Genomic DNA, 12,192 nt, shown 5'->3' with positions numbered 1-12,192 from the left:
CCTCCTTTGGAGTGTCAGACACCCTGAGCCAATAGGCTGGTCCTGGACTTACTTCCACTTGGCATGATTAACATTGTTATTATTTAATTATTTATGGTTTTATATTGCTATATTTGTTCACTATTCTTGGTGTGGCTATAATGAAACCCAGTTTCCCTCGGGATCAATAAAGTATGTCTGTCTGTCTGTCAAACATTAGCAAAAATAGCAAAAAGAAAACTGTCAATATTTACAAAAAGATATCTACCAGAAAATACAATTATAACTACATACAACTTCAGAAAAGAGGATCCTTCACTCAAAGTCTAGATAAGATGATATTCAGAATTAGGTTTATTATCACCGACATGAAAATTGTTGTTTTTGTGCAATGCAAGAAAATAAAATAATAAGTAACAATAAAAATAAATAGTGCAAAAGAGGAAGGGAAAGGTAGTGTTCATGGATCTTTCAGAAAACTTGGGGCGGAGGGTGAAAATCTGTTCCTAAAACACCAAGTGTTTGTCTTCAGGCTCTTGTACTTATCCTTGATTGTAGTAATGAGGAAAGACTATGTCCAGGATGGTGAGGGTCCTTAATGATAGGTGATGCCCATATGTAAACTGGAGTAAGAAAGAAAAATAAAGTGTACTTTTTCAGTGCTCAGATATTTGAGCAATCACGAAATGGGAGAAGGCTGCTTAACACATTCCTCCTTATTCTCTAGAGGAGATACTTTTAAGAAAACATTTGAATCAATACTGAATCAATCTGTATTATTCTCACCCAGTACCTCATGAATTCTGTCTGTTCCTCCCAGTAATCCTTCTGGGTTTCCAGTTGCACTAATTTGCAGAAAATAGAAGTGCACTTTTATTTGCAATATTTCAAGGACATGCGATGGTATTTTGGAGAGATTTTTCATAGTGGGGTGCAGGGTAATGGAAACAGGGATGCTTCGCTTGCAATTTCCTAAAATCACACGGAATAGATCGAAGTACTAGTATAAATGTGGCTTGAAAAAATTATCACCATTGTTGAATATTGTATAATCTCTGGATCTATCAGAGAATAAATTGCAACACTATGTTTAACACTTTAAATGCAGCAACTTGCCTTAGTTGGCGCAGTTTCAAAGTATTTCAATGACACTGAACCAGTTCACCCACAATGGAATTGTAATTCTATTCAGAAGCTGTCTCAGATAAGTAAATTCAGTGATATGAATCTCATGCAAAGTTAACTAAATTAACATGGAAAAAATATTCAGCCCTTTGAATGTTTTGTGCAGCACATAAAAATATGCATATTTATCCTTGGGAAGCCGTCTACCAACTATCAACATGAGCCACTTATTCAACACAGCAGAGTCAGGCATACAAATAATGCTGTTCAAACTGGAAAGGATTTCAAGGACAGTGATATCTGCAGCCACTGTGATGTCTTACTTTCTTGGCCTTGGTTTAGTATAGTTTAGTATATAGTAGAGCAATACGGATGCTGCAAAATTGAAATTAAAAAAACAGAAAATACTGTCTGACCTGCTGTTTCCAAAATCTTAAATTTCTATTTCATATACTGTTGATCATTTTGCACAGCCTGCAAGGCTGGGAAATGTTTAATGGCCATTTTTATTAGCCATGAAATTGATGCAAGGAATACAACAGAAGGCTAGACATAAAATTATTATGTTGTACATTTGTATGAATGTCAGCATCCTCAATTAGGGAATTAAGAAATGAAAATCACCAAGATCAAAATTAAATCTCTGTCCAGGGGTGCAGTGCTGCCGGAGCTCACCGGAACGATGCTCCAGCACCTCTGTAAAAAAAAAAGTCAAGATAAACAAGCGGGGAATTTAACAGCGACCGCTTATTAAATAGAGGGAATTTTAAGGAAGAGGGGTTTGGGGAAAACGGGTGCTGGCTGGTGGGGAAAATACCACTAAGAACATTAGAATATTTGATTATTTTTGGTGAAATCCAGGAGCTGTGACTGTTTCGTGAAATTCCTCCTCGCTTGACCTGTTGTCCCAGCATACCCTGCTGTAGCCTCCCGCCATTTCACAGATCCTCAGTTTCTCTCCAGCACTCATTGTTTGAGCATTGTTTGCCGAGAAAATAAAAATCTTAGATCTTTTGAAAAGTGGCATGTCGCTTGCCGAAGTGGGCCGTAAGGTCGGTAAGAACGAATCGATCATTCGCACAATAAAGCGGAAAGAAGCTGAAATTCGTGGAAGTGTTAGTGCTACCCCTACAACGGCAAAAATGGTCTCTCTGGTTCGTGATAAAGTGCTTGCGAAGACTGAGGAAGCATTAAGTGTGTGGCTAGAGGGCATGTCACAGAAGCATATCCCTGTCGATGGCAAAATAATGCGTGAAAAAGCACTTAGCCTCTATGAACACTACTGTGAGGGGGTTGAGGAGTGTGAGAGGAAGGAGTTTAAGGCTAGTAAAGGATGACTGGCTAGCTATGTAAAGCACTACAGCCTCAAGAACTTAAAGATCACAGGAGAATTGGCATGGCAGATGTACCAAGTAACCTATAATGGAGCCAATCGAAGTACACGCTTGAAGTCTCTCAGAAAAAATAATTGTTGATCACAAACTATCAAAAGCTCACACTGCTGCTCTAAGTGTAGAAAATATAGCTAGTGAAGATGCTCTTGGAAAGTTATGTGACACCCTGAATGCTTCGCATCTAAAGGCAACTTGTTTAATTTTTTGTTCTGCATATTATTAGGCTCAGAATGACAGGCCATATTCTGATCACTTTGGCTTATTGGAACTTCAAAAAAAAATGGTATTGACATTGGAATTGGACCACATTCCCACACTAGTGCTACAGAGATAATTAATCACATACTCATTAATATGAAAAAGAAAATTTGCCAGCATATCAAGCAGATAAATGGCAAATTTTCTGTTCTCATTGATGAATCAACAAGCCCGACCATTAAGACTGCCCTAACAGTTTATTTGAAATGTGAAAATGATAAGGAAGGTGATCCCCATTTTATGTTTTTAGATCTAATTGAACTGCCTGATCAGAAAGCTGGAACTATTGCTGAGCATCTACTGAAATGCCTCAATAACCATGGGTTTGATGACTCTTACTTGAAACAGAACCTTGTAGCATTTGCTTGTGATGGGGCGAGCGTAATGTTTGGTGTCAAATCTGGTGTTGCTGCAATTCTCAAGGAATATTACCCTGATGTGATAATTCGGCACTGTCTTAATCACAGATTAGGACTTGCAGTAGGTGATTCGGTGAGAGAAGTTCATGGAATAAACAAATTTTCAATCATTTATGGACAAATTATACTCAGTTTACAGTAGATCACTTCTAAATCAAAAGGAACTGTCTGAATGTGCCTCTCAACTGGAACAACAAATTTTCAAAATAGGCCGTGTTATGGGCACCAGGTGGGTAGCTAGCTCATTTCGAACAGTTTCAGCAGTGTGGCGAAATTATGAAGCATTGTGTTTTCATTTTGAAAAAGCAATTAAGGATGACACCAGACCTGGGAGTGACAGAAAAACCTATGAAGGTCTGTTGAAAAGACTCTCTTCAGAACAGTTTCTATTCAACTTAGCTCTAATGTATGACACGTTGCATGAACTTGGTTTACTCTCAGTGTTTACAGAAACACACTACTATGATTGTTAATGCAGACAAACTGATCCAACAGGGCACAAGACCACTGCATGGACTGAACGAACAACCTGGTACAAAAGCTCTAGAAGCTCAAGAGGCAGTTGAAAAGGGGAAGTTTGGAGAAATTACCTTAACAAGCAACAACAAAATTGTCTCCACTAATTATCTACAGTTTCTTACTAGTCTTATAAACAATTTGCAGCATTATATGTTCACGGCAACATCCTTGAAAGGTTCTCAAACTTCTAAAACTCAAAGTATGTATAAATCCCTGCAAAATGAAATGTGTGTCCTTGATAAAGATAACTGGCCTGCTGAAATACCGCCTAATTATGGAGAAGCTGCAATATCATCTCTCTGTTAGAGGTTTAAGCTTTCTTCCTCCTCTGTAATAAATGCCTTCAGAGATTATGTGAAGGATCGTGGACGCCTCATCCCCCAAGATTTACGCCCATTACTCAGCTGTTCACAAGTTATTCCTATTAGTACTGCTGAGTGTGGGAGAGGATTCAGTGGCATGAACTTGATAATAACGACACGCTCAAGAATTCTCATAAATCATGTATCAGCACTTATGTTTGTTAAACCACACAGATCTCCTCTAGTTCAGTGGAATCCTGAGCAGTATGTCACATCATGGCTGTGGTACCACAGATCAGCAGATGACACCAAGACAAGTGTTGCTTCAGAACCCTGAACACATATTACGCCTAATCAAGGTGTATAAACAAGATGGATGAACTCAGCAGGTCGGGCAGCATCCGTTGAAAGGAGTAGTCAACCTTTCGGGTCAAGACCGTTCGTCAGGACTAAAGAAGGGGGGGCAGGGGCCCTATAAAGAAGGTGGGGAGAGGGTGGAAAACCAATCAGAGGAAAGGTTAACGGGTGAGGGAGGGGATAGGGAGGAGAGGTGAAGAAGGAATCTAAGGGGAAAGCACTATGGGTAGTAGAAGAAGGCAGAGTCATGAGAGGTGATAGGCAGCTGGAAGAGGAGACAGAGTGAAGGTGGAATGGGGGAAGGGAGAGGGAGGGAATTACCGGAAGTTGGAGAATTCGATGTTCATACCAAGGGGCTGGAGACTACCCAGACGGTATATGAGATGCAATAGAGGAGGCCATGTATGGACATATCCAAATGGAAATGTGAAGGAGAGTTGAAGTGAGTGGCAACCGGAGATTCTGTCTGTTGTGTAGGTGCTCGACGAAGCGGACCCTAATCTGCGTCGGGTCTCGCCGATGTAGAGGAGGCCGCACCGGGAGCACCGGATGCAATAGATGACCCCAACAGACTCACAAGTGAAGTGTTGCCTCACCTGGAAGGACTGTTTGGGGCCCTGAATGGTGGTGAGAGAGGAGGTGTAGGGACAGGTGTAGTATTTACGCTTGCAGGGATAAGTGCCAGGTGGGAGATCTGTGGGGAGGGACATGTGGACCAGGGAGTTACGGAGGGGACAAACCCTGCGGAAAGCAGAAAGGGGTAGAGAGGGAAAGATGTCCTTAGTGGTGGGGTCCTGTTGAAGGTGGCGGAAGTTGCGGAGGATAATATGCTGGATCCGGAGGCTGGTGAGGACAAGGGGAACTCGGTCCCTGTTGTGGTGACAGAAGGATGGGGTGAGAGCGGAGCATCTGCGGTATACTTCGTATTTACATATTACGCCTGACCCTTTTGGGGAAATTATTGTGAAACTTCCCACTGGTGGCATTTGGTAAGTACGTAATTACTGCATGACATTATAAGAAGCTGTACATATATATATATACACGCTACGCCCAATTTATCTGCTCATTACACGAATGGGACAAGGAGGTCGCCCGCCCAGTACATGAAATGAGCAGATATACAAATTGGGTGTCACACACACACACTTTTATATATATATATATATATATAAGGATGTAGGAAATGGCAAGCATTTTGTCAACTGCGGCACCTAATAAATTAGCACTGCACCCGTCTCTATTGAAATTACACGTTAACCCTTTAAGTACTTCACTTTCTTCCAGTTAAATTTCACAGTTTAATCTCTGCCGCACTTAAAGCCAGGACCCATACATTCCAAATACTGACCGTCTACAGACAACAGTGCGCAACCAGCGCGCAAGTTCACAGCAACTTTTTCGGTACAGTTATGACGGTAGACAGTCGGCTTGTGCGCAAATGTATTTTCTCAGGACTCCGATTTTTGGAGAAAAAGATAAAAGGAATGTCATCAGTCCCCCGTTCCTTATATCTGGGTTATGCGACTGGCTCAAGATTTAGCACAACTCCATTAATCAGCCCTAACGTGATCCGAGCTCCTTAGATCAATGGTTCTCTTTTCACCCGTGTGTGCAAAACAAGGACAAAAGGACAAAGTATTTGAAGTACTCACATCTGCCTGATACTTCATAACCCCAGTGTGAAGCTCTTCAAAGACACTGCGGACAAAATCTAGGTAAAGCGGCGCCGAAACCATCTCCGTGCTGCTCCCTCATATTATCTCGGGTTGTGGGGAAGCGCATGCGCACTAGTGCTCCTGCTCCCAGCTCCTTCCAAGTCTTTCTGTCCCAGCAATAAGTCGTCGTTTTCCTCTGCTGCGAGTTCCGATCCTTAAAAAAAAATCAGCCAGTAGCCAAGTTACGAAGCTTCTCTTAATCATGCATGAACAGCCCGCCCTCACCAGCCTCTTCTGCAGTCAAAGCATCACAGTGCAGACACAAAGAACACTAGAGCGCCTAAACCAGCCAAGGCGAGGAAAGAGAAAGCGCTCTCTCTGCTGCTGTCAACAGCCAACTTCACCAGTGCTGCTGTCCTCCTCGTCTGCTCCCACAATAGATCGTGCAGAATACAAATGGCAATTCATAAAATTTCCAGTTCACTGTAGTTATTTTCTTGCCGCAATCCACACGTTTTCGTGGCGAATCTTCCTTTCTGCACTCAATTCTCTCTTCCTGCTAAAATGCCACTTATCCCTCCACTAGATCAAGATTTTTTTTAAATGAGACAAAATAACAGTATTCAGAGCAGGAGCTTGGTAGTTCTTCAAATATCTTAACAGCTTAAAAAACAATTCCGATTGAGGTTAGAGACGTCAGCTCTGGCATGGTTTGTAGGCCATTGCAAAGCTTAAAATCATGAAAGGCGGTGGCGTGTCTCTCTCTGGTGAGTTCAACGCCTTTTATGCACGCTTTGAAAAGGGAGAATTAAACTATATCTATGCGAATCCCTGCAGCATCCGGAGGCCGACCTCAGAGCATCTTTCAAGAGGGTGAATGTTCACATCAGCTTCTCAAGGTGTACCTGAGAGGGCTCTGAAGGTAACTGGCTGGAGTGTTCAAAGACACCTTGACAGTTCAAAGTAAATGTATTATCTTAGTACTGTATATCACCATATACAATCCTGAGATTCATTTTCTTGTGGGCATACTCAATAGAATAATAACCGTAATAGAATCAGTGAAAGACCGCACCAACTTGGCATTCAACCAGTGTACAAAAGCCAACAAACTGTGCAAATACAAAAAGAAAGAAATAATAATAATAAATAAATACAATAAATATTGAGAACATGAGATGAAGGGTCTTTGAAAGTGAGTCCACAGGTTCTGGGAACATGTCAATGATGAGACAAGTGAAGTTGAGTGAAATTATCTCTTTTGCTTCAAGAACCTGACAGTTAAGGGGTAATAACTATTCCTGAACCTGTTGGTGTGAGTCCTGAGGCTCCTGTACCTTCTTCCTGATGGCCGCATCAAGTAGAGAGCATTACCTGGATGGTGGAGGACCCTGATGGTGAATGATGCTTACCTGCAACAATGCTTCATGTAAATGTGCTCAGTGGTGGGAAGGGCTTTACCAGTGAAGGACTGGGCTGTATTCTCTATTTTTTGCAGGATTTTCTGTTCAAGGGCATTGGTGTTTCCATACAGGCTGAGATGCATCCATTTAAATACCCTCCAATACACACCTGCAGAAGTTTCTCAAACTTTTCAATGTCATGTTGAATCTTCACAAAATCCCAGGGAAGTAGAGGCACTGCTGTGCTTTTTTTTTATTGCACTTACATGATGGGCCCAGGATCAGATAATGACCATAATAGAATCAATGAAAGACCACACCAACTTGGGCATTCAACCAGTGTGCAAAAGACAACCAAGCTGTGCAAATACAAAAAGAAAGAATTTAAAGCTGCTGATCCTCTTCACCTCTGAAATTCCAATGAGGGCTGGCTCATGGACCTCTGGTTTCCACCTCCTGAAGTCAATAATCAGCTCCTTGGTCTTGCTGACATTGAGGAAGAAGTTGTTCTAATGGCAGTATTCAGCCTGATTTGCTGATTCATTGCCACCTTTGATTCAGCCAATGACACTAGCAAACTTGAATATGACATTGGGTCATATTCAACAACATGTTCAATTCAACAACAATATTCAACAACATGTTCAAGTCATATGACAATATGACATTGCTCAGCCACACAGTCATGGGTGTAAAGCAAGTAGAGTCAGGGGGCTGAGCACACAACCTTGTGGCATACCTGTTCTGATGGAGATCATGGAGAAGATGTTCTGGCCAATCTGAACTGACTGGGTCTGCATGTGAAGAAATTGAGGAGCCAGTTGCACAAGGAGTTATTGAGGCTTCAATCTCTCATAGCTGCATTTGGAGGATCCCACCTGCTTCGAAAGGGTGCCCAAGAAGAGCAAGCAGTCTCAATGACCATCATCCACTGGCAAGCACTTCTACTGTGATGAGGTGCTTTGAGAGATGGCTAGAATCAACTCCTGTCTAAGTAAGGACCTGGACCCACTGCAATTTGCCTTTCACTTCAATCGGCCAACAGCAGATACAATCTCAATGGCTCTCCACTCAGCTTTGGATAACCTGGACAACAATAATACACATGCCAGGATAATGTTTATTGACCACATCCTTGACTCAGCACAATCATACTCTCAGTTTTAATCAAAAAGCTCCAAAACCTGGGTCCTTGACTTCCTCACTGGGAAACCACAGTTTGTGCTTAGCTGAAAAAGCATCTCCTCCTCATTGACAATTAACATTGGTGCACATCAAGGATGCATACTTAGCCCACTTCTCCACACTCTCTACACCCATGAATGTGCGGCTAGACACAGCTCAAGTGCCATCTATAAATTTCCCGATGACACAAACTATTGTTGGCAGAATTTGAGATGGTGACAAGAGAGCTTACAGGGATGATATATAGAGAATCATCTGGTTGAATGGAGTTGCACTCAATATCAGTAAGAATTGACTGTAGCCTTCAGGAAGGGAAAAATTAGGAAAATACACTCTATTCCTCATCGAGGGATCAGAAGTAGAAAAGGTGAGCAGTTTCAAGTTCCTAGGTGTCAACATTTCAGGGGGATCTATCCTGGACCCAACATATTGATGCATTTACAAAGAAGGTATGACAGCCCATGTATTTCATTAGGAGTTTGAGGAGAATTAGTATGTCACCAAGCACACTCGCAAATTTCTACAGAAGTACTATACCACCTGGTACGAAGGGACTACTGCACAGAATCGGAAAAAGTTGCATAAAGTTAGAAACTCAGTCTGCTCTATCACGAGCACTGACCTCCCCAGCTTCCAGGAAACATTCAAAAGGTGATGGTCAAAAAGATGACATCTATCACCATGACATGTTCTCTTCTCGTTGCTACCACCTGCCCTCTTACCTTGATGCCGCAACCTGTCAGGAATCTATTAACTTCTGCTTTAAATATACCCAACGGACTTGGCCTCCACCACAGTCTGTGGCAGAGCATTCCCCAGATTCACCACTCTTTGGCTAATAACATTCCTCCTTACTTCTGTTCTAAAAGGTCTCCCCTGAATCTTGAGGCTCTGTCCTCTAGTTCTGGGTACCCCTATGAGGGGAATCATCGTCTCCACATCCACCTTATCTAGTCCTTTCAACATTCAGTAGATGAGATCCCGTGCATTTTTCTAAATTCCAGTGAGTACATGGCCACAGTTGCTAAATACTCCTCATATGTTAACCATTCATTCCTGGAATCATCCTTGTAAACCTCCCCTGGACTCTCTAATGACAATACATCCTTTCTGAGTTTGGGCCCAAAGCTGTTTACAACTGTATGCTCTGCTGAAAAACACTTCATGTTATTGTAACATTTCGATATGAAGAAAAATCTTTTAAAATTTTCCCTGGTAACTTCCTCAGAAACAATGCTTTGAAAATCTCCATTGGATTTCCCCATCACTTCCTTTATTGCGACAGGAAAAGAGCTTAGAGCATTTTTCCCTTTATAGACATAGTTCAAGCTAACTTACCTCTTAGAGGTGTATTTCAGGTCAGGTGGTAAAACAAAGCCCTCTTTGCCCTCACTGGGGTGGGGGGTGTAAAAGATCTCACAGAATAATTTTCACGGAGAGCCGAGTGTATGGGGAGGAGGAAGAGCTATACTGTATTCGCACTGTTCAGCCAATATTTTTCCTTAAATTAACATTGCAAAAATCAATTATTTGGTTACTAACACATTTCTGTTTGTGGGAATTTGGAGTTTGTTGTGCAAACTTTGGTCACCACACTCCCTGCATTATAAAGGCAACTACAGTATTTCAATGACTGTAAAACAATAGAGGATGGCTTTAAGCCATGAAAAAGAAAATGGCAGCATGAGTAGGCTACTTGTCAGCCTGCCTTGCTATTTATATGATATTTAGTTCTTACACAGCACAACTCTTCTCTCTGCCAGTTCCCCATAAACCTTCACTCACTCTTTCAGACATTTATCCTTCTCCACCAATGATCTGACCTACATCGTCCTCAGCATTAGAGAATTGCAGAGTGGCTCTACCATGCATAAGTTACACAGAATTTAATTTCTGCCTCCATATTTTTGCAGCTGTCTCCCCAACCTATTTTAATATTTACCCTGCCAAGCCTCCTTGGGATTTTATTTGTTTGACATTCTGTTAAATTCCAAGGAATACGGACTCAAACTGGTGAGCTGCTCTTCGTGCTGACATAAATATTGGTCTTTCTTTCCATTGGTCAGATAATGTCTCTATTTCACATCCACTCAAGCCCCCACATCTCCAGATGACAGTGTGATTTCAGTCTCCGAGTCCAACATCCAGGCATCTTCAAGAGGGTGAATCCATGAAAAACATCTGGTATACTGAACAAGTACCTAAGATCCGTATGGATTAATAGGCTGGAGTATTTGTGATCATATTCAACCTTTCACTTCTGTGATCTAAGGTTCCCACTTGCTCCAAAAAGGTGCTTATTGTATCAGTGTCAAAGAAGAGCATGGTGACCTACTTCAAATGACTACCACCCAGTAGCACTTACAACTGTAATAAAGTGCTTCAAGAGGTTGGTTATGACACAAAACAACTCCTGTCTCAGAGATGACTAGATCCACTCCAGTTCTCCTACCACCACAACATTCAACAGCTGATGAGGTTTCTCTGGCTCCTCAATCTGCTCTGGACCATCTGGACAACAGGGACTTGTATATCAGGGTGCTGTTCGTCAACTACAGCTCCATGTTCAACACAATCATCCCATCCGTACACGTCAAGCTTCAAAACCCAGACCTCTGTATCCTCCTTTGCATATAGATACTTGGCTTCCTCATTGGCAGACCTCCATTAGTGAGGACTGGTAACAACATCTCCTCCTTGACCAGTGCATCAACACTGATGCACATCAAGGCTGCAAGTTTAGACTGCTATTCTACCCATTACGTATGACTGTGTGGCTAAGCACAGATCCAATGCCATCCTCAAGTTTGCCAACAACGCCGACTGGTGGTGAATCAGCCTATTGTAGTGATATAGGACACCTGATTGAATGGTACTACAAAAACTCTTATTCAATTTCATCAAAACTAAAGAGCTAATTGTTGATTTCAGTAAAGGGAAAGCAGGGCTGACTTGCACCAAACTGAATTGGTGGAGTGAGTGAGTCAGCAGCTTTAAATTTCTGAGTGATAACATCAGAATGACCTGTCCTCTGGAGAGTAAAGGAGTCCGCCCGATACATCACAGGAACATACACCCCACCCCAATCACCACCTCAAGAAGGCACCACCCATCGTCAAAGATCCTCACTCTTCAGGCCAAACCATCTTCTCCCAGCTACCAGAGAGCAAGAGGTACAGAAGCCTAAAGTCTCACACCTCCAGGTTTAAGAACAGCCAACATCCCTTCAACCACTTGGTTTTTGAACCAAATGGCTCAACCTTAATCAATGAAATTTAGCAGCACTACGACCACCTTGATCATCTTGTACTGAAAGTTTTTTTGTTTTGTTCATTCTCATAAAATAGAATATAATTTATATTTATGTTTTTCTTGTTAATGGTGCTTATATGATGCTGTGTTTCTCTGATGCTGCTGGGCATAATGTATATAGAATACGTCATAAAGCACCATATGGGCCCTTTGGTTCTCAATGTTATCTCAACCTATATATAAAGCTACTCCATGATCAATCTATCCTTTTCCTCCAACAGACTATTAACCTCCATTTTTCTTACAACCACGTGCCTACCCAAGAGTATTTTTTATATGTC

General features: G+C 41.8%; 1 protein-coding gene across 12 annotated transcripts in view; it reads right to left on the bottom strand.

Annotated features, from left to right (window-relative positions):
• The window catches only part of LOC140736843 (CMP-N-acetylneuraminate-beta-1,4-galactoside alpha-2,3-sialyltransferase-like), a 542,908-nt gene extending 536,633 nt beyond the window's left edge, over positions 1–6,275 (bottom strand). For 2 of the 12 annotated variants that reach the window (XM_073062831.1, XM_073062833.1), the window contains exon 1: positions 6,009–6,242. The gene's annotated coding sequence lies outside the window, so the exon portion shown is untranslated. Of the gene's footprint in view, positions 1–6,008 lie in introns of all 12 variants that reach the window. The other 10 variants (XM_073062832.1, XM_073062835.1, XM_073062828.1 and 7 more) reach the window with 10 other exon arrangements.
• Positions 6,276–12,192: the final 5,917 nt, after the last annotated feature.

Source organism: Hemitrygon akajei, chromosome 12 (assembly GCF_048418815.1).
Source record: "Hemitrygon akajei chromosome 12, sHemAka1.3, whole genome shotgun sequence".
NCBI classification, from domain to species: Eukaryota; Metazoa; Chordata; class Chondrichthyes; order Myliobatiformes; family Dasyatidae; genus Hemitrygon; species Hemitrygon akajei.
Note: the sequence above shows the minus strand (reverse complement) of the source record. Positions and strands in the feature narration are given on the sequence as shown.